This window comes from Somniosus microcephalus, chromosome 5 (genome assembly GCF_052327205.1).
Source record: "Somniosus microcephalus isolate GS21.2 chromosome 5, FLI_Smic_1.0, whole genome shotgun sequence".
In the NCBI taxonomy this organism is placed as follows: Eukaryota; Metazoa; Chordata; class Chondrichthyes; order Squaliformes; family Somniosidae; genus Somniosus; species Somniosus microcephalus.
The window spans coordinates 254,876,421-254,898,670 of record NC_140991.1 but is presented as its reverse complement, the minus strand read 5'-3'; the positions used below and the strand labels follow the sequence as shown (position 1 = coordinate 254,898,670).

At 43.6% G+C, this 22,250-nt stretch overlaps 1 protein-coding gene across 5 annotated transcripts in view; it reads right to left on the bottom strand.

Moving 5' to 3' along the window:
- Window positions 1-22,250, bottom strand: part of atxn1a (ataxin 1a) — a 406,157-nt gene that overhangs the window by 250,174 nt on the left and 133,733 nt on the right. For all 5 annotated transcript variants that reach the window (XR_015078497.1, XM_085988842.1, XM_085988847.1 and 2 more), the window contains exon 2: window positions 21,196-21,338. The gene's annotated coding sequence lies outside the window, so the exon portion shown is untranslated. The remainder of the gene's footprint in view (window positions 1-21,195; window positions 21,339-22,250) is intronic.

The following is a 22,250-nucleotide window of genomic DNA, read 5'->3' as shown; positions in this document are numbered from 1 at the left end:
TATAAATAGCTTGGGTACCATGCAATGTTCCCTTTAAGCTGTGCAGCCACACAGCTATCAGGAGATTCTGCACAACCCGGGACCGGCTTTTCAAATTGGAGATTTCGCTGTGTGAAATTTTGAATGGGCCGCGCAGCCCATTAAAGGGACCACGCACCCAAAAAAAAATTAGGGGGAACATTGGTACCATGATACCTCTTTTTTTAAACAAGATTGTTTAACTTGGTTACTTTAATGTTCACTGTAAATATTGCAGAAGCATATTGACCAAAAGGATTTTTTTTATTGTATATTAAACTTCATCTCAGACATCAATAAAAAGCTGTTGACAAACTCAGAAACTGAGCTGCAAGGCCTTTCCCACAGATTTGGGGATGACTAGATTTTTCCCATTTAAAAAAATGCTTGTGTGTTCACTGTAATCCAACTTTCTACAGAAATCCTGGTGTACATTTTCAAAATAAAACAGAATTTCATATGAATAAATATGCCTAACAACTGAATTTTTATTTGCAGTTTGTAATCATAATCTATGAGCATGTCAAGAGATTGCATCTCAATGCAATTTTTGATGGGAAACTCAATTCTATATATTTAACCTTTCAATAATTTAACTTCTGGGGCCAATTCCTCTCCATTTAGACTTGTTTCTGGTAATTCCATTAATAAGGCAAATAATTAATAGCTTTTGGTGCAATCCATTTGCTCTCCTGCTGCTCAAAAAACAAGCCAATTAGCATAGTGGTTGTTAGCCCCACCCCTTTTTAGATGCCTTATCAGCCCTAATAACTGTGATAAAAGTGGCTATGACTGCTAAACAGAGAGCGGAAAGCGGAGGAATTAGATAGAATATGGCAGCCATCCATAGGAGAAAAGCATGTTTCATTGACGCACTGTCTCTTGCTTATGGGTGAAGCGTTGGCATGCCAACTGTGGATTTTTGGGTTGTGGGTTATAATCAAGTCCTGCTGATTTCATATGTGGTGGAGGTAACGTGTCAATGCTGTGTCTCAAAAGAAGAGATCACTCAAGGACACTCAGAAGAGTCACTAAGGTAGGTGACTGAAATGAAAACTGTACTCTACTGAATAGCATTATTTTTTTTAAGCCAATGGAAAGGAAAATGGGGCATGGTGTCTAATGGGTGACCAATCCAGTACTGCCCCCACCAAAGCTGAATTTCACCCCCAATGAGATTAGACCCATCCCACAGAAGCACCTGGCAGCCATTACAAAGGACAAGCAGAAGAATCAATCATCATTTTCTCCAGGGCATTTCAACAGTGACAGTGTTGGTACTCAGTTGAAAGATGTAGCAATGATCTGCTAATGCTGCTGGTCACCCAGCAGTAGCACCTTGTCCACAATACCCATATCCTTGAATCCCTCTTCATTTTCATGATCCCCTGAAGGCTGCAGCTCATTGGTCTCCTACATGCATATGACTCTCTTTCTTGCGACATCATGGAACATGCAGCACACCATCACTATCTTGGATATTTCTAGAGAGTCTATTAACAAGAGCCCTCGAGTGATCCAGGCAGTGGAATCATTGCTTCAAAACTCCATAAACTGCTCAATGAACACCCTGATTATTGGCATGGGCATTACTGTAGCTCTCAACAGCCCTTAGTTGTCATAGCAATTGATGTCATCAGTCAAGTCAAATAAACTAGCCAGAATCCTCCAGAATCTATTCATCCAGTCTGCCATCGATGTGGAACAGATCTTGCATACTGGACGGTTGCAGGATGTATGAGTTATTGCAGCTCTATGGATCGTGGCATTAATGGGGAAGGTGTTCAGGTTGATCTGCACATTGACTAAATAAACCTTTTCAGATTTTTTGCAGAGCACAGCTTGGCTTGATGGAGTTAAATGGGAATATGCATGAAGCTGATGATGTGAAGGAATAAGCCATATTTCAGAAAAATACACCATCATATGAACAGAATTCTGGTTTTATTAATACATGATATACTGGGTTTAAAAATCTAAAGTCTCAATGACACAAGCTGTGCAAACAGGCTTCTGAGATAAGATGAAGTGTTAACACACAAGCTTTTGAAATGGAAATTGGTTAAAAATACTAAAACAATGGCCCTATTGAAATAGCAGTTTAGCGCTTCCAGAAGGTCTGGAGTTTGGGAGAAACACAATGGAATGACCCAAGTAAAGTGTTAAAAACTAACACTTCGAACAGGAACACAGAATATTAAAAAACCATGTGCCTTTGTAAAATATGACGTCAAGTAAAAGAAACACCTGCTGGTCAAATAGTTTTTGTTAAACTTGAAAGGCAGGAGATATAATTCTTAATACAACCATTGAGATAGCTAGAAAACAAGTAAATACTCAGTTGAAGTGTTTTTATTTACATGTTGTAAATATGATACCTACAGAACACTTTGAAAATATGACTTCAATAGATACACCAAGCAATTACATTGTGTTTGTGTTGAACTTGGAACACATAGGAGTCACGACGTCTGATTAAAACCTGTTAAGCCAATATTAAGAACTGAATGGAAGGCCTTCGATAAGAATGGCATCAAATAAAGACTACTGTCATATTGTGTTTTATGATAAGTTTTGGAACACCTAAACAACAGATAGAAGTCTGAGAGTTGGCAGCGGAAATGATAATAATAGAAAAAAGTCAACAGAGAGATGACTAGAGATAATTAGCTTACATCAGCAGAAAACTTCAAAGAATAAACCACTAAAAAAAGGTATAAAAATAGCACTTTTCAGAATAGAAAGCCAGAAGTCACTGGGAAGGGGCAAGCAATTCTCAGCTTCAGAACCACTCTAAGCCTACAACTCTGAGGCTCGGGTAATCAAGGTATTTGATTTTGGTGGATATTCTGGATTAGAATAATAAGAAATGTAAAAATGTACGAAGTTAAGATTTGAGAATAAGGATCTCTGATAAGAAATGTAAGCTATTTGTTTTTGAACTGTTAACAGCTGTTGAGTCAGTCGCAACATTAACAGTATGTTGGCTCTTAAATAAATCTATATATTTTTAGAATTGTCTCAAGTAGTATTTCTGTATCAATCTCGCAAACTCTTTCTGTACACTCTTTTGTGAGGATCTGCAGAATTCTGGGGGTATTCCAGACCCTCATAATATCCGGAAGGTTACAGTCTAGTTAAACTTATTAAAAGTGCTATCTGGAGGACAGTAACACCTTCAAGTCGTTTCTTTCCTTTAGGGAGAGATAGTCTGAACCTTTAGACCCAATTAAGCATCTTATAGAATTCGGCTATCTCTAACTTTAGTTGAAGGTGAAAGTCTGGGGAATATGCCTGATCTGGGGTAGCCCGAAAAGGGCTAGGACTAGTAATTATCCCTTCAATGATGCCCTGCATCCTTGGGAAACTGTCAAAGAAGTCGTGGTTCCAGGATCTCTGCTGCTGTGTCAAAGTGTACATATTGTGGTGAGTGTCTTAACTGAGCCTTTGTAATAATGTGGATCCATTGATGCACCGATGAAAGGCTTACCCTCATCAAATTTCCCATGGCAGCTTGGAAGGATTCTGTAGCATAATCATTCAGGCCTATGAACACCTTAAGAGCCACGGGCAGAGCCGTGCTCACAATGGATTGCACCTCCAGCTGAGATGCAAAATAACAGCACTATTCAGTAAGCATTTACTAGGGTAACCACGTGCCTTTCATTCACTACTTCATAATCATATCCAGGTAGTTAGTACTGAAGCAGTAGACATTGTCCCATGAGTGTCTGATGCCAGGGGCTCTTGGGTTTATACAGTCTGCTCTCTTTCAGCCTTTGCCTTCTGTGTCTCTGTACTATAACAACAACTTGCATTTATATAGCACCTTTAACATAGTAAAAGTTCCAAGTCGCTTCACAGGACCTCACAGAGCCGATCCGAATTGGAATGGCGTATGCTAAGATACGGCACCCTGGAACCCGCCAAGCATTGTCTCGGGATTCTGTCAATACTTTTTCCGCGGAGACGCTGTAGTCGGTTCTCAGAGACTGAGCGGCAGCTGCACTTTGGAACACACCGCGGGAGCCAGTTATTGATCGGAGCAAGTGCACACATTCCTTTTATGGGCACAGAATACACCAAATCTGAAAACTCACTACAGAAAATGACATCTGCATTAACTGGGGTTGCTCCAACGGACACCGTCACCCAAAACCACCAGAAATTCACAGCCAAACACACCTGGGCTACGGAGATGGGAGGCATTCTCTGCTTGAGGCTGCTACTTTAAATTCAAATGCCTTTTCCACCAAGCCTTCGGCCCATAATAAGTGGCCATTGCTGCTTTCCCAAGCACTCCAAACCAGGAAGGAAGGAGATATGCAATATACTGCTTGCTGGAATATATTTATTTCGGTTAACTTTAACAAAAAAAATTCACATATTTAACGTCCATATATTTATTTAATGTAAATGATTATTTTTAAGTAAACAAAAGTTACCATCCAAAGATGTTATTATTTAAACCTTAAAAATGTCCAAAGTTTTTGAAACTGAAGCCAAGAGGAAGACAGTGACGTGATGCAGCTTTGCGAAAGGTGGACTATTGACAAACGGATCGCCCCTCAATTATTCAGAACTTTCCCAATCTCTAGACAGAGTGTGTTTTGGTGAACCTCTTCAGGTAAACTTTTTTTTCTGTTTCACGTTTCAATTCATGCAGTGTAATGCAGACAAAGGTTGTGAAGGAATAATCCATATTCAGAAAAATACACCATTCTATGAAAGAATTCTGGCCTAGAATGCTGGCCTTATTAAAACATGATAAACTGGGTTTGGAAATCTAGAAACCTGGCTATGAGAAGCTGTATTGTTAACAGCATTCAGGCTATTGGGATAAGATAAGTTGTTGACACTGAATCAATAACCTTATTGAAACCGGAGGTTGGAGGCTCCTGAAACATAGAAGATAGGAGCAGGAGTAGGCCATTCGGCCCCTCGAGCCTGTTCCGCCATTTAATGAGATCATGGCTGATCATCCAAATTCAGTACCCTGTCCCTGCTTTCTCCCCATATCCCTTGATCCCTTTAGCCTTAAGAAATATATCTAACGCCTTCTTGAATATATTTAATAAGTTGGCCTCAACTGCCTTCTGTGGTAGAGAATTCCACAGGTTCACCACTCTGGGTGAAGAAATTCCTCCTCATCTCAGTCCTAAATGGCTTACCCCTTATCCTTAGACTGTGACCCCTGGTTCTGGACTCCCCCGTCATCGGGAACATCCTTCCTGCATCTAGTTTGTCTAGTCCTGTTAGAATTTTATAAATTTCAATGAGATCCCCTCTCATTCTTCTAAACTCCAGCGAATCTAAGCCTAATCGATCCAATCTCTCTTCATACGTCATTCCTGCCATCCCAGGTATCAGTCTGGTGAATCTTCGCTGCACTCCCTCCATGGCAAGAAAATCCTTCCTCAGATAAGGCAACCAAAACTACACACAATACTCAAGGTGTGGTCTCACCAAGGCCCTGTACAACTGCAGCAAGACATCCTTGCTCCTGTACTTGAATCCTCTCACTATGAAGGCCAACATACCATTTGCCTTCTTAACCGCCTGCTGCACCTGCATGCTTACCTTCAGCGACTGGTGCACAAGGACATCCAGGTCTCGTTGCACTTTCCCTTTTCCCAATCTATTGCCGTTCAGATAATAGTCTGAAGCTTTGGAAAGAACACAATGGTACACCCTGCTAAGGTGTTCTAAATTACACTTCGGAAAGAAACACGTTAAATTAAGAAACATGCCTTCGTAAAAATGACATCAAATGAAACACAGGAGACACGATTCTGTGTTGCAACCAGCTGAGGTAACTAAGAATTGCATAGATCACCCTGGTTGAGGTGTTTTCATTTACACGTCGTAAAAAGACACAAACAGAAGACCTTGGTAAAAATGACATCAAATAGATGCACCTGCTGTTACAACCGTTTTTTATGATAAGCTTCAAACACCTAAAGGAGAGCCACGAGTCTGCATTACTACCAGGTGAGGTGACTGTAAGAATAGCAGGGGTCAGCAGAAAAATGACTAGAGATAATTAGCTTACATCAGCAGAAAACTTCAAAGGAAATACCACTGAGAAAGGATATAAATATTAAACTTTCAAATGGGATGATAGATTCGCTGTAAAGGGGCAAAGCGATTCTCAGCTTCAGAGGCAGGCTCTAAGTCCACAACTCTTTGTATCGCGGGGATCAATGATACTGTATTTGATTTTGGTGGATATTCTGAATAAAAACTAAGAACTATAAAACTGTAGCGCAGTAAAGATTTGAGAATAAGGATTTCTGATAATAGAATTGAAAGCTTTCTCCTTTTGGAACTGTTAATGTGGCGATTGAAACACCTACTGTAATTACACGTCGGTTCTTTAATAAATCTATATATTTTTAGAATTGTCTCATATAATACTTCTGTATCAAACTCACAAACTCAATCTCTGTACACTCTTTGGTGAGGAGTTGCAGAATACTGGGGGAGTTTTCCGGACCCTCATAATATCCAGAATGTTACAGTCTAGTTAAACTTATTAAAAGTGCTATCTGGAGGACGGTAACATCTTCAGGTTGTTCCTTTCCTTTAAGGAGAGATGGTCCAGACCTTTAGACCCAATTAAGTGTCTTTAAGATTCGGCTACCTCAAACTTTAGTTGAAAGTGAACACGCCTGATCTGGGGTACCCTAAAGGGGATAGGACTAGTAATAATCCCTTCAAGGTGAGCTGTGAGTGTATAACCCAAGAAGACAGTCCTGAACTGGAAATGTTGATGTGAATGATGAGTGTCTGGTTAAAGCTGAACGGAGCCAAGGCAGGAGGGGGATGAAAGAAGTTTTTCATCTTAAATTAGGCTGCAGTTCTACAATCATTTTTGCTCCCATGGAAAGTGGTTTTGGGAGCACTTCAATGAAAAAGTGGAGGTATAACCTCAGAGATAATTGAGGGTACTAAAGGCGTGAGGAATGAGTCTTGTGCGGGTTTATCTTTGCACTGAGTGCACATTACCTCCAGCTTTAGTTTCTCACCACCTCCCAACAAATGTTGGATCAAAGTTATTGCTAATGTCTGGTGTAATAATAAGAAAACTTAACAGAACAAGTTATTTGGTTCATCAAATGTTTTCCTACCACCAACAATATCCAGTCTATTTGTTTTTGGGATGAGACGTTAAATCTGCTCCTGTGGTTCAGATGGATTAATAAGGGACAGCCAGCATGGATTTGTTAAAGGCAAATCGTGTCTGACTAACCTGCTTGAGTTCTTTGATGAAGTAACAGAGAGGGTTGATGAAGGTAGTGTGGTAGATGTTGTATATATGGACTTTCAAAAGGCATTTGGTAAAGTACCACACAACAGACTTATTCAGAAAATAGAAGCACATGGTAAAAGGGGCGGTGATAACTTGGGTGCATAATTGGCTATGGGACAGGAGGCAGAGAGTAGTGGTGAACGGATGTTTTCTGACTGGAGAGAAGTATGCAGTGGGGTCCCCCAGGGGTTGGTATTAGGACTATTGCTTCACTTGTTATACATAAATGACCTGAACTTGGATATAGGGAGTACAATTTTGAAGTTTGCTGATGATATAAAACTTGGCAATGTAGTAAATAGTGAGCAGGATAGTAGCAGAGTAGAGATAGAATGGGATGTGTGAGTAGAGGTAGCATGTGATGTGTGAGATTTTGCCCACAATATATATTGAAGTAAGGTTTCTTCTTACCAAACCTTCAGATCTTGACATAATGGTCCTCTTGATGGTTTAACTGCTAATCAATGCAAACCTGATGTTTCCTGTCTGAATTTACAAAGGAACAGGAGATGACCTGGACAATCTCAGATAGTTAATGTGACCTTGCTAATAGCTCCATGTGTTAGCTTTGGTGTCTCCATTGTTCTGGCCAATCTGCTATTAACACCTCACATGGGATGTTGCTAACCCATCTGCTTCTTCCTACTCCCCCACTGTCCTGACTAATCTCCAATATTAGCATATCCTAATCGGACACTGACTCTGAGATGTTATGATTAATTTTGATGGGACACCTGACAGCAAATTCTAACACAAGACACGTGTATTATAGTTTAAGAGCTGTGCCCTGTTAGAGAGTAAATAAAGCCAATAATTGAGGTTTATAAATCAAAAAAGGGCATCTGATTTCATGATTTTTAAGAATTTGTCCGATTGTCTCATGATTTGAGACGGTAGGGTGGCAATATGGCATTACTGTATATATACCCATGGGGTAGGCTTCGCCATAAAAAATGAACTAATTGGGCGTCTCAGAGACTCTCCTAGCGGTATAATCGAGCGCCTCATGACTCTTCGGCTCACCCTAGCCCGGAACCAGTGCACTACGGTCATCAGTGCGTACGCCCCAACACTGGAAGCCACAGACGAGACCAAAGAGGAATTCTACTCTAGCCTCGAACAATCCCTGTCCCGAGTCCCAATGGGTGACAAGTTGATCCTCCTTGGCGACTTTAACGCCAGTGTTGGAAAGGACACAGACCTGTGGGGAGGTGTGATCGGCAGAGAGCGGGTAGGGAAAGCCAACTCCAACGGTACCCTCCTCCTGTCGAAATGCTTAGAACATGGCCTTGTCATAATCAACACCTTGTTCCAGCAGAGAGACAATTACAAGGCTTCAAGGCAGCACCCTCGCTCCAAGCACTGGCATCTGCTGGATTATGTCATCGTCCGAGCGAGGGACCGCAAGGACGTCCGCATCACCCAGGCCATGACAGGAGCTGATGACTGCTGGACCGACCACTGCCTAATCCACTCTGTCATCTCCATCAACGTAGCCCCAATGGCGGCAACAGAAACAATGCCGCAGGAAAATCAACGCTGGAGCACTCAAAGACCCTGCTAAAAAGGCCCTATTCAGCCTCCGCCTCACAAACAACCTGGCGACTCCCAGTGATGCAGAGTCACAGAGTGCCCACAGCGCCTGGTCTGCACTCAAGGCCTCCATAATCAGCACCTGTGAAGAGACGCTCAGTCACTCAACCAGGAAACAAGACTGGTTCGACGAGGACGACCAGGAGATCCAGGAGCTAATAAGCCGCAAGCGCAAGGCATTCCTGATCTGGAAACAGCAACAGAACTCAAGAGCAAGAAAGCAGCTCTACGGACACCTGAAGGCCGAGGTCCAACAACAAACTCGCGACCTAAAGAACAGATGGTGGGTGGAGAAAGCGCAGGAGATCCAGCAGCTAGCCGACAACAACGACGTGTGTGGATTCTTCAGTGCAGTCAAGGCCATCTACGGCCCAAGCACCCAAGATCCTACCCCACTGCGGGCCAAGAACGGAGAGGTACTCATCAAGGACAGAGAGGCAGTCAGTGTCCGCTGGAAGGAGCATTTCGAAGATCTCCTTAACCGAGACTCTGTCTTCGATGCGAGTGTCCTCAACTCCATCCCGCAGCATGCTACCCGCCACCATCTCAGCACAACCCCAGCCCTGCATGAGGTTGAAAAGGCCATCCGACAACTGAAGAACAAGAAGGCCTCAGGAGCAGATGGAATCCCCGCTGAGGCACTAAAGCGTGGTGGAGAAGCATTACTGGCACAAATTCATGAACTCATTTCTCTTATCTGGAAGGAGGAGATTATGCCAGAGGATCTCAGAGGCGCCGCAATTGTGACCATCTTCAAGAAAGGTGACAAGTCCGATTGCGGTAATTACAGAGGAGTTTCCCTGCTGTCTGCCACAGGGAAAGTCATCGCAAGAATCCTCCTCAATCGCCTTCTCCCAGTGGCCGAAGAGCTCCTCCCAGAGTCGCAATGCGGATTCCGCCCACTAAGGGGCACAATGGACATGATCTTCACCGCACATCACCACACAACGCACGTCAATTACAAGAGAAATACAGGGAACAGCACTAACCGCTGTACATGGCTTTCTTTGATCTCACAAAGGCCTTCAACATTGTCAAACTTGAGGGATTATGGAGTGTCCTCCTCAAATTCGGCTGCCTTCAAAAGTTTGTCACCATCCTCCGCCTGCTTCACGGCGACATGCAAGCCGTGATCCTGACCAACGGTTCTACCACAGACCCAATTCGCATATGAACCGGGGTCAGGCAAGGCTCTGTCATCGCACCAACGCTCTTCTCGATCTTCCTTGCTGCAATGCTCCATCTCACCCTCAGTAAACTCCCCGCTGGCGTGGAGCTAATTTACAGAACAAACGAGAAACTGTTCAACCTCTGTCGCCTCTAGTCCAGATCCAAGGTCATCCCATCCTCTGTTGTTGAATTACAGTATGCAGACGACGCTTGCCTCTGCACTCACTCGAGGTCGGACTCCAAACCATCGTCAACACCTTCACCGAAGCGTACGAGAGCATGGGCCTTACACTAAACATCCGTAAGACAACGGTCCGCTACCAACCTGCCCCCGCCACACAGTACTGCCCCCCAATTATCAAAATTCACGACAAGGCCTTGGACAACGTGGACCACTTTCCATACCTCGGGAGCCTACGGTCAACAAAGGCAGACGTCGATGACGAAGTCCAACACTGCCTTCAGTGTGCCAGTGCAGCCTTCGGTCGCCTGAGGAAGAGGGTGTTTGAAGACCAGAACCTCAAACCCGGCACTATGCTCATGGTCTACAGAGCAGCAGTGATACCTGTTGCGTCCGTGTATAATAAGACACAGACTGCGGAAAACGGTACAACAGGTGTTTACTCAACGTGGCTCAAACTGCAACTGATCTGTACAGATTACTACTCAAGACTATATACCGGTGTGGTCACTGCCGGTACTGCAGTATACATGAGCTGTAAAACATAGTTCCCCCCTTAAAGGTATATACATTACATTTCCTCCCCTTTTAGATTAACAGTACCATAACACTCATTTAACAATTAAATATCAAACTAGTTACAATTAACACTTTAACATGCAACATTAGCTGAAAATAGTCTATTTATATATTCAGTCTTTGGGGAGGCTTCCTGATCCTTTCTGGATAGCGCCTTTCCCGAGTGTCTTGATCTCGGTGCGGAGGCGATTCTGGCCCCCTGTCGTCGGTTGGTTCATCAGCTTCCGATGCTACTGTTTCTGGGGTAGATGCGACCTGTACGTCGGGTTCATCACCAGGTACGTATGGGCGAGGCATGGGGTTGACTTGTTCCTGTGACTCTAGGATCTGGTCAGCATGGCATCTCACGATGCTCTCCCCAACGTCCACTGTGTACATTAGTGGGCCCTGCCGTGTGCATATCGTTCCTGGCTGCCATTTTTCTGTTCGGTAGTCGCGGGCCAAGACTGGTTGCCCTACATTGAAGCTCCTTGTTGGCTTCTCATGGATGTGCTGGAATTGCTTACTCTCAACATCTCTTCGCACGTTTGGTCTGAGCAATCCAGGCGAGATCTTAACCTTCGGTTAAAGAACATCATGGCTGGGGCCTGGTTGGTGACTGCATGTGTCGCATTCCGGTAGGCGAACAGGAAATTGTCCACCTTGTGCTGCAGCGGAATGTTGTCATTGTACATAACCTTTATTGCCTTCTTAAAGGTTTGTACGAACCTCTCAGCCAATCCATTTGTGGCTGGATGATACGGGGCGGATGTGTAATGCCTTACCCCATTCTTTTTCAAGAACCTCCGGAACTCTTCGGACACAAACTGTGGTCCGTTGTCGGAGCAAATCTGTTCTGGCAAGCCATTCCTGGCAAAAATGGTCCGTAGGACTGCAATAGTTTTCTCCGTGGTGGTAGAGGACATTTTGTTGACCTCAGGCCATTTCGAGTGCGCATCCACAGCTATTAAAAACATTGAGTCCATGAATGGACCAGCAAAATCAATATGCACCCGTTGCCATGGAGATGAGGGCCACTCCCATGGGTGTAGAGGGGCCTGTGGTGGTGCATTTTGGACTTTCTGGCATCCTGAGCAGCTCTTGGTCAGGTCCTCGATTTGTTTATCGATTCCCGGCCACCACACATAAGCCCTGCCTAGGCTTTTCATTTTTACCCCTCCCAGATGACCCTCATGAAGCTCATTGAGCACTCTCTCCCTTAACTTGGGTGGAATTACCACTCGGGATCCACACATCAAGGTCCCCCGGCACACTGACAGCTGTTCTCTCCTTGTCGAGAATGCTGGCAACAGTGAGTCGCCATGTGCTGGCCATCCCTTCACCGTCAAATCATATACCTGAGACAGTGTCGGGTCATTTCGGGTTTCCTTTTCAATACAAGCGTTAGTTACCGGTAGGTATTCAACTATAGTCGAATGAAATATTTCGACAGGATCCACTGCAGGTGCTTCCTCCGCAGTAGGCAGTGGCAGGCGTGATAGCCCATCAACATTTCCATGCTGTTTCGTGCCCTTATATTCAATCTCATAGTGGTGCGCCCCTAGAAAAAGTGACCATCTTTGTAGTCGTTGCGCAGTCATCACCGGAACGCCCTTCTTCGGATTAAAAATGGAGACAAGAGGCTGGTGATCAGTCAGCAAGGTGAATTTCTGCCTGTGCAGATAGTGATTGAACTTTTTCACTCCCCACACTAGGCTGAGGGCCTCCCTGTCAATCTGGGCGTAGTTACGCTCGGCTGAGATTAGTGATCGTGATGCAAAGGCTATTGGCCTCTCTGAGCCATCCGAGAATTTGTGCGACAGCACCGCTCCAATGCCGTCGGGTGACGTATCACATGCCAACCGAATTGGTAATGCTGGGTTGTAATGGGCCAATACTTCTTTCGATGTGATTAGTGTTTTGCTCTTCTGGAAAGCTCGTCTACATTCGTCACTCCACTTCCATGGCACCCCAGTTTGCAGTAGGGTGTTCAGTGGGTGTAGTATTGTAGACAAATTTGGCAAGAACTTATGGTAGTAGTTTACCAGCCCGAGGAACGACCTCAGTTGTGACACATTTTACGATGCTGGAGCCTTGACTACTGCCTCAATCTTCTCTGGGGACTTATGTAACCCCTCTTTATCGATAACGTGGCCACAATACGAGATCTGTTTTCTAAAAAACTCGCATTTGGGGCGGTTAGCTCGGAGCCCATATTCCTGCAATCTAGTGAGCACCTGCTCCAGGTTGGCAAGGTGATCACTGTCATTTTCGCCCGTGACCAGGATGTCGTCCAAATAACACTGGGTCCCTGGGATCCCTTGCAGGACTTGTTCCATTGCCCTCTGCCAAATAGCCGGAGCTGATGCAGTTCTGTTAAATAATCAGCATTGCTTTCATCCTTATGCTGGTTCCGTTTGTGAATCTTGAATCTTTCTGCTTTCAGCAGCGGTGTGGGGTTTAAATGTTCCTTTAGTATTGTTACTATGTCTTCAAAATTCTTTTCCATTGGCTTCGTTGGGGTTACTAGATTTCGTAATAAACCATACGTCTTTGCACCCATTAAATTTAACAATACCAACGCTTTCTTGTCATCTGACACATCATTTGCCTTGCAGTACACCTCTATTCGTTCGACATATGTAGTCCAATCTTCGACTTCATTGTCAAATGCGGTGATACTGCCACTCTTCGGCATTTTGGGTGTGGTTTAAAATGGCGTCTCCCGCGCTTTCCTTCCTCCCCCGCTGCTGCCAACGCCGCTCCCGGCGGTTCTCGTGGCAATGGCGGCGCCCTGTAGGTTTCGCGCGCTTCTCCTGCGCTGCTGCCAATGCCGCTCTCGGCGGTCCTCGTGGCAATGGCGGCGCCTCGTGGGTTTCTGCGCGTCTCTCTCTCCATCTCTTCGACGCTGCTCGGCCCCTGAACACCGGCTGCGCCCTGTGCGCTCTGCCCGCTCTCTCTCTCCCCCATCGACGCTGCTCGGCCCTTTGCTGTGCCGCTTGGTCGGGCTCTAGCCCGCCGCTGTCCGGGAAGGGTCTGCGCACTACCTGTTGCCAGCCCGTTTCGCTGGACCACCTCGACTGGAAAGCCAAGCCTGGCCCTCGACAGCCTCCCCCGCAATTCTCGAGTCTCTGCTGGATGACTGGGCGGTTGCCCGTGGTCGACGCCCGAGTCTCTGGCCTTGACCTCCAATCCACTGATCTCCAGGAACGAATCCCCAGGAGGTGATGCAGAGTTGCAGGTAGGTTCGAACCTGCCTCGTCGCCAATGTTGCGTCCGTGTATAATAAGACACAGACTGCGGAGAACGGTACAACAGGTGTTTACTCAACGTGGCTCACACTGCAACTGATCTGTACAGATTACTACTCAGGGCTATATACCGGTGTGGTCACTGCCGGTACTGCAGTATACATGAGCTGTAAAACATAGTTCCCCCCTTAAAAGGTATGTACATTACAATACCCGCCCTGCTGTATGCCTCAGAGACATGGACCCTGTACAGCAGGCACCTCAAAGCACTGGAGAGGTACCACCAACGCTGCCTCCACAAGATCCTGCAAATTCATTGGCAGGATAGGTGCACCAACGTCAGTGTTCTCGCTCAGGCCAACATCCCCAACATCGAAACTTTGACACGCTTGATCAGCTCCGATGGATGGGTCACATCGTCCACATGCCCGATACGAGACTCCCAAAATAAGCGCTCTACTCGGAGCTCCAGCACAGCAAGAGAGCCCCAGGTGAGCAGAGGAAATGCTTCAAGGACACCCTCAAAGCCTCCTTGAAAAAGTGCAACATCCCCACTGACACCTAGGAATCCCTGGCCCAAGATCGCACAAAGTGGAGGAGAAGCATCCGAGAAGGCGCCACACACTTCGAGTCTCTTCGCCGAGAGCAAGTAGAAGCCAAGTGCAGGCAGCGCAAGGAGCGCACGTCAATCCAAGAACCCCACCCATCCGCCCCTTCAACCACCGTCTGCCCCACCCGTGACAAAGACTGTAGGTCCCGCATTGGACTCATCAGTCACCTGAGAACTAATTTTTAATGTGGAAGCAAGTCATCCTCGGTTCCGAGGGACTGCCTGAGAAGACTGCCTAAGACTGTATATATGCTTTTAAGTGGTTGCTGTTGTTGTTGTAGTAAAATTTGCCCACAGACAAAAAGGTCGAGCTCAAAGGAGTTCATGGCCTGCTCAGTACAAAAAAAATTGGAGGGAACATTGGTGATGGGTGAACAGGACTTGGTGCGAGTTAAGATACGGGCAGCAGAGTTTTGGATGAATAAATACAAACACTGGGAATATTGCTCATGTATAAACTAAGTTTGCAGCACTACTATCATTTTAACTCCAGTTCAAAATAACAATGGGCAACAGCGAGAGTATTTACACAGAGCTCACCATGATTATCACCCAATTATTACAATAGTGCAGTTTGATATTCTGAATTCAGACACTTCACCCCTTTGCAACTGTATGAGATCCAGAGGGACCAGTAATGCAACAAGGGCTCACTTGGGTTTAACAAGCTGGGTCCTGCTAAAAGAAAAATCCCAGACCAGATTTTAGTTCCAGTTTGGAGACAACAGCATAAACGCCACTCTCCAAAACTCAGACAAGCTGACAACCAAAAACAATATTTTAAAGGTGACTGAATAAGTTGCATTTATTTTCCTCACATTGGATTTCAGGATATTTATTGGTGTTTGGGGATCACATTCTGCAATTCATTTTGTTTTCTGTGAAAACAGAAACGCAATGTCCTCACGTATGGCATATTAACAAAAAGTAGTTACAATGGGAGTGCAGTAGGATATGAACTTGTCACGACTTAAGCTATACCCAGTATTCCATCAGTTGTATTCTAAGAATAAAAACCTGAAGTACACAAAAGTGTAATTCTTGCAGTGATGAATTCAGAAATTTATGAATGAGCTCTGGTGGGGCAACATTTATTTTGGGTGGGGGGTCTGGGGGTTTGCCCTCAGGAGCATTTTTTTGATATTTATTGGTGCATTTTTCCAGTAATTTGAAGTGTACTATGATTCTTTTTCTTATCTGTTTTTTCTGTTCTTATGCTGTACTTTTTTGTTTCCATATAGCTTCTGAGATTTTTTGTCTTATTGTTGAAATTCAATGCAATTGTGCATTTTTACCACCTTGTGGTTGCATAGTCCCATTCTTTCAACCCGTTAAGTTAGAAATAACATGCAATTAATCTCCTTCAGAAAGCTGTGTGTGACAAAGAATAGCATGAGTTACCGGAAGGCAGTTACCACCTGTAGAACTGTATTCCAGCATAAGCCACAGCCTTAAGGTGAGGAGCAAACAAGACTGGGAAAAAAGATAAAGCTGAAACTGTACACGCAAGGTATCTGAAAAACAACAGCTTATAACAGGATCTAATCATCACCTAGTGATTAGTACCTAATTATTACAATAGTGCAGTCTGATAATTCTGAATATAGACACTTCACCTCTTTGTACCTGTATGAGATTCAGAGGCAGCAAATTAGAAAAAAAAAGATGGAGTAATCTTGCGAATAGCTGTATGCCACAAATAGAAGTATTTACACATACAACCCTGTATTTTTACCAATGTGTTGCAGTGTTGTGGAGGAATCCAGTTTCTAGCATTGCAACAGAGGGGCAATTATTGCTTGACCTTCACCCAATGCATTTGTAGTAACAGTCTACATTCATGTCATGATAAAATACAAGTGTAAATTCAGCAGCCCCACAGGTAAGTTTACACTTGGAAAAAAGCATGCATTGGAGATAGGGGTACAACACTGGGAGCGTGAGAGTGCTGAATTTTTCCTATTGTTCATAATTTCCCACAGGATAATGGCCCATAAGGAATTTTGTTTTTGATGAGGACACGTAGCCCTCACATTTTTTTTCCAAATTATTGTTCTCTCCCTTCAACCATATTTTGAGGTCTTGCAGGTCACAATCCAATTGTTTACAAGAGGAAATATAAATAACAAACCACTGAGAATAAGAAAATGTTTTAAAGGCACATCTGAGTTATACAGATCACCATTAGGATTTGGGCCCTTTCCCAATACGTTTTACCTGTGCTCACCACAAAAGGCAGCTTCCATAGGCAGGCCCATACATCCTATGAACTGAAACTTAACAGTACGTGTGCAGTGAATGGGCATATTTCAAATGGGTGCCGAGTGTCTGGAGCGCTGCTCAGGTGCTCCACTCATATTATGGGACTTTGCCCTAATTTAAATAAAATTCGGAGCCTTACTGAGACTTGCGCATAATTGGCACGCATGCTCAAAATGCTGGGACCCATATTATCAGCACTGTATCAACGAGACAGCGTCTCATAATAGGAGGCAATGCATAACAGCTTTCAAGCTCCACGGACCATATTATCAGCCCCAAAGGGTCCTTTTTCAGAGACTGTTTAACTGTGCCTTACAAATCCTCGACATAGGCACCATGGAGTTCTGTTGCACCCCAGTAACTTGAACACATAGTTTAAACAAACAAATAAAAGTTCAGCAACTACTGCAAAGCCTTCATGCCAAAAGAGCCCTTTCGTCTTATAGGTGTTAATTTTGAGCCAACAATTGCCTTCCTAGAAGTATAGCCTCAAAAGATCAACTATTAAAGATAACTGCTCTGTCTCTAAGTGGCAAACTTGCATACATTATCAAAGGAACAAACATGGTAAACAACATCTTCATTTAGTGTATTCTAGTTGTATCTCTCTCTCGGTGTATATGTCCCTCTATCTCTCTCTCGGTGTATATGTCCCTCTATCTCTCTCTCGGTGTATATGTCCCTCTATCTCTCTCTCGGTGTATATGTCCCTCTATCTCTCTCTCGGTGTATATGTCCCTCTATCACTCTCTCGGTGTATATGTCCCTCTATCACTCTCTCGGTGTATATGTCCCTCTATCTCTCTCTCGGTGTATATGTCCCTCTATCACTCTCTCGGTGTATATGTCCCTCTATCTCTCTCTCGGTGTATATGTCCCTCTCTCTCGGTGTATATGTCCCTCTATCTCTCTCTCGGTGTATATGTCCCTCTATCACTCTCTCGGTGTATATGTCCCTCTATCACTCTCTCGGTGTATATGTCCCTCTATCTCTCTCTCGGTGTATATGTCCCTCTATCACTCTCTCGGTGTATATGTCCCTCTATCTCTCTCTCGGTGTATATGTCCCTCTATCACTCTCTCGGTGTATATGTCCCTCTATCTCTCTTTCGGTGTATATGTCCCTCTCTCTCGGTGTATATGTCCCTCTATCTCTCTCTCGGTGTATATGTCCCTCTATCTCTCTCTCGGTGTATATGTCCCTCTATCTCTCTCTCGGTGTATATGTTCCTCTATCTCTCTCTCGGTGTATATGTCCCTCTATCACTCTCTCGGTGTATATGTCCACAAGATGCTTGGGTATGATTCTTGTATGGCTTAGTTTTAGTTTGTTGTGAACCATATATTTTTCCATGGTTCTACAGTGTAATGTAATTGATTTATTTTGTAATTGTTGATGCTTAAGGCCATTTCTGAAGAGGAAGTTGCCTGGGATACAGTTGTGTGTGCTTACCAATGGTGATGCGAGCATGCAGCTGTGAGATTCATTTTGAACTGGCTCACAGTAAAATAAAGCAGTTACCCCGCATGTTATTTCCAGTGCACGAATAAATTGAGAGATCAATAGCAAGCATGTGCTGCGCTCGGGCACATAAACTATATAAAATGAGCGGTTTTCCAAAATTAACTGAGATCGTAATAGGCTGATGTAATTTTCCACCCACAGAAACAAGGACTGATGCATCAGAACAGATATGTATCAGAGAAGGAATAAGACTGCAGAATTTGTTGGAATGGTTAGATTACCATTATTTTTGCTTGAAAGTAAAAGAATTGCTTTGACTCTTTTTTTTTGTTCAATGAACCGCAAGTGCTGCCTGTTGCTGGTTTACTATTGTGCAAGTATTGGCACTCTTCTACTAACTCACCCAGGTGGCTGTTCTTCACATTTGAGTCCTAATGCTGAATGTCGGCAGGTTATTCAACCATTGGTAATTGCACGCCGAACCGTCTTGATGATGCTGAGCAGTCAGAGCCAGGCTGATATTCCTCTTCCTAGCCTCAGGAGATGTGATCTAAGGTAGCACCCTTACTGTCACTCCAGCTAAGACCAAGTAACTCCGCACACTCCAGGGTTCATACCTGGTTGTTTCCTGAAATGTATGGGTCAGTTCCATACCAGGCAGTGGATCTATTCAATGAACCAGCAAGGAAGCCCCAGGACTGACATTTGTAATCACAAAATGATTAATCGTACAAAATTGGAAAAATAATCATATCCCACGATGGTAGTTAGATATGGACATTAGTATTTTTTGGGATCAGTTAAAGGTCTTTAGACACAAATAGGGCTGTCTTGTTTTTATAGGTCAAACACATATATGCACTTTCTCATCAAATCCCTCAATCCTTTCTCTCCAGAAACACATCCATTTGTGACTTGGACCCATTTATACTCTGCTTTATTGGCTTTCCCTATAACTAAATCTGTCAACTCTATTAACCTTTGGGTGAAAAAGAAGTCTGTTTCACTTCTCCTCCGACTCCCAACTTCCTAATAACTTGTGTCACCCAATATTTGGACTATTCATCATAGTGAACAATTTATTTGAATCAAGTTTATAATAATCTTTTTAATCATCTTTAAAAAAAAATCAAGTATGTATTCCAAAGAGAAGGCCCTACTTTAAATTTTCTTTGTAACTTAAAATCTTGAGTTATCTTTATTGCTAACTTCAGTGCCTTACCAAAGGCCAATTTGCGTACAGCAAAGTCTCACAGATACCAATGTGATAATGACCTGATAATCTGTTGAAGTGATGTTAGTGATACAGGGATAAATATTGGTCCAGGAAACCAAAAGAACTCCCCTGCTCTTCTTCAAATAGTCCCAGTGAATCTTATACCTCTGCAGACAGCACCATGGTTTAACATGTCATCCAAAAGATACCACCAAAAGTGCTGCACTCACTCAGTACTGTACTGAAGTGTCAGCCTATATTATGTGCTCAAGACTTGAACCCACAACCTACTGACTCAGAGGCGAGAGTGCTACCACTGAGCCATGGCTGATCTCAAGTTTCAATCCAGATAAACCAGGCAGGGAAAAGTCACTTCCCCAGATGGAAGGGTCAAAACATATACAGGAAACTTTCAATTAACCGGCCCCTAAATAACCGGAAATGTCGGTTAACCGGCAAAATTCAGGAGTCGGTTTCAGCTAACTTTTATTACTTGCACAGCAACAAATTGAGGAAGGCAAGGGTCTGGCTGCAACTGTTGCTAAGCTACAGAGACGCTTGCAACTTGTGGACGTTCTTCTGAAGCGCAACAGGGTTTGTTGCTTCATACAGAGCTCTAAGGTCCATATCTTTCACTATAGTGTTCGGTTATCCGGAATTGTTGCTGAACCGGCACCACGTCGGTCCCGTCCGTGCCGGATACCAGAAAGTTTCCTGTAATAACATTATAGCAAGCTGGTTTTGTATTTTTATTACGGCTAAGCACTGTGCTGATGATAATAGATTTATTCACTATAACCTCTAGGGTGGTGAAATTCCTGCATTGACTAATTTTAATGAAAAATTTAGCATGACTTTTAGACAAGGAAGTATCACTTTATGCACTTGTACCAGGAGTTTCACAACCTACATCTCTTTTCTAATTACCACACTACTCCATTTAGCTTATACTCTCTCTTTTTGGCTCCTTGTTCCATACTGATTATCTTCTACTTATCCTGATTGAATTGCATCTGCCACTTATTGGCCCAATTACTTAACAACAACAACTTGCAATTATATAGCACCCTTAACGTAGAAAAATGTCCCAAGGCACGTCACAGAAAAGAAATCCGACAATAAATTAGCTAAAGTTTTTCGAATTTGATTGCATTGTACCCATGTACCCCTGTTTTAAGTTTTTAAATCATCTGCAAACTGGAAGATGTTGCTTGCTTTACTCCTCCAAATCTATACAATTAAAAGCCCAACATGTAGTAGATGATGCATTAGGATGGTACATTAAATCTATCTAGTAGAAAAAAGAACAAGAGTCATGCTTTTTTGATTGACTAATCAAAAAAGCATGTAACCAAAATGATTTGCTGAAATATAAATCAGGAAAGATTCCACAGAAAAGCAATTAGTTCAAATGTTGCAATTTGAACCAATCACATTGCTTTTTTTTTCTCAAACTGGTTCCTGCTGTCATATTGGATTTCAGACCTGGCTGAATATGTAATTGTAACAAAAGAAATACATAAAGAATAAAATAATTGATGCAAAATCATTAAACTTACCCATAAAATTAATCATTTAATGTTAGAAATTCCTGCAAGAAATTTCTTGTCCCTCTTTCTGCGGTCTCGGGTTCAAGTTCTGCTTCAGTCCCAGAGTTGTAAATTTCACTTTAGTCTTGGGTGTTGGGGTTCCAGCTTCTGTTCTGTTTTTGAGAGAGAGAGAGAAAGGCATATTATGGAATGGTCATAAAAACAGAAAATGCTGGAAATACTCAGCAGGTCAGGCAGCATCTGTGGAGAGAGAAACAGAGTTAACGTTCCAGGTCGATGACAACTTCCTGTTCTGACGAAAGGCCATGTTCAGCTTGCTGTTGTGGAACTACAATGCCCATAGTGCACCATGATATACCCATGCCACATGACAACCGGGTAGGAAATGATTCTTCATCTGCGTCAGCTCATATGGACAGATTCTATGTGAGAGAGGTGCATCATGGGAGTTGCTATTTTCACTTTGCTCCCATGGAACTACAATAGTCAGAGTTCACATTAGAATCAGACAGAAAATTTAGAAATAAGAAGTGAGACATGAGCAATGGAAAACAAATATTTTTTTCAAGATTTCATAACGTTTAAGTCATTAAATAAAAATTCTGAGTTAAAAGTGTTGTTTGGGATGAGATTTGTTATATTGCCGAGGGAGACTACTGCACCGGGAATGGCAGGGGATGTTTAGAAGATGCTTTTATACTGAACCTGGATACCGCAGCCAGAGTCAGTCAGTTGGCCAGGTATTACTTGTTCATGGTGCTGGTCACTGGAGGTTCCACTGATGGGGGGTGGGGGGCGGGTAGTGTTGGGTGTATTCCTGGTGGTTTCATCACATAACCCACTAAAGATTGGTGCCGAATTATTTTTGTGGGTCCCAGGACCCCCCACCCTCAGTGACCAGGACCCACCCCCACATCCCCTTCCCCCGCAACTTACCCTACTGGCGGATGCTCCGGCCCAATTTTGAGGCCTTATTGGGGTCCTATTTATCATTTGCTACTGGTGAGTTCCACCAGGGCACCTGTTTGGCTCCCCGCAACTCACCTGCCAGATTAAAATGAGGC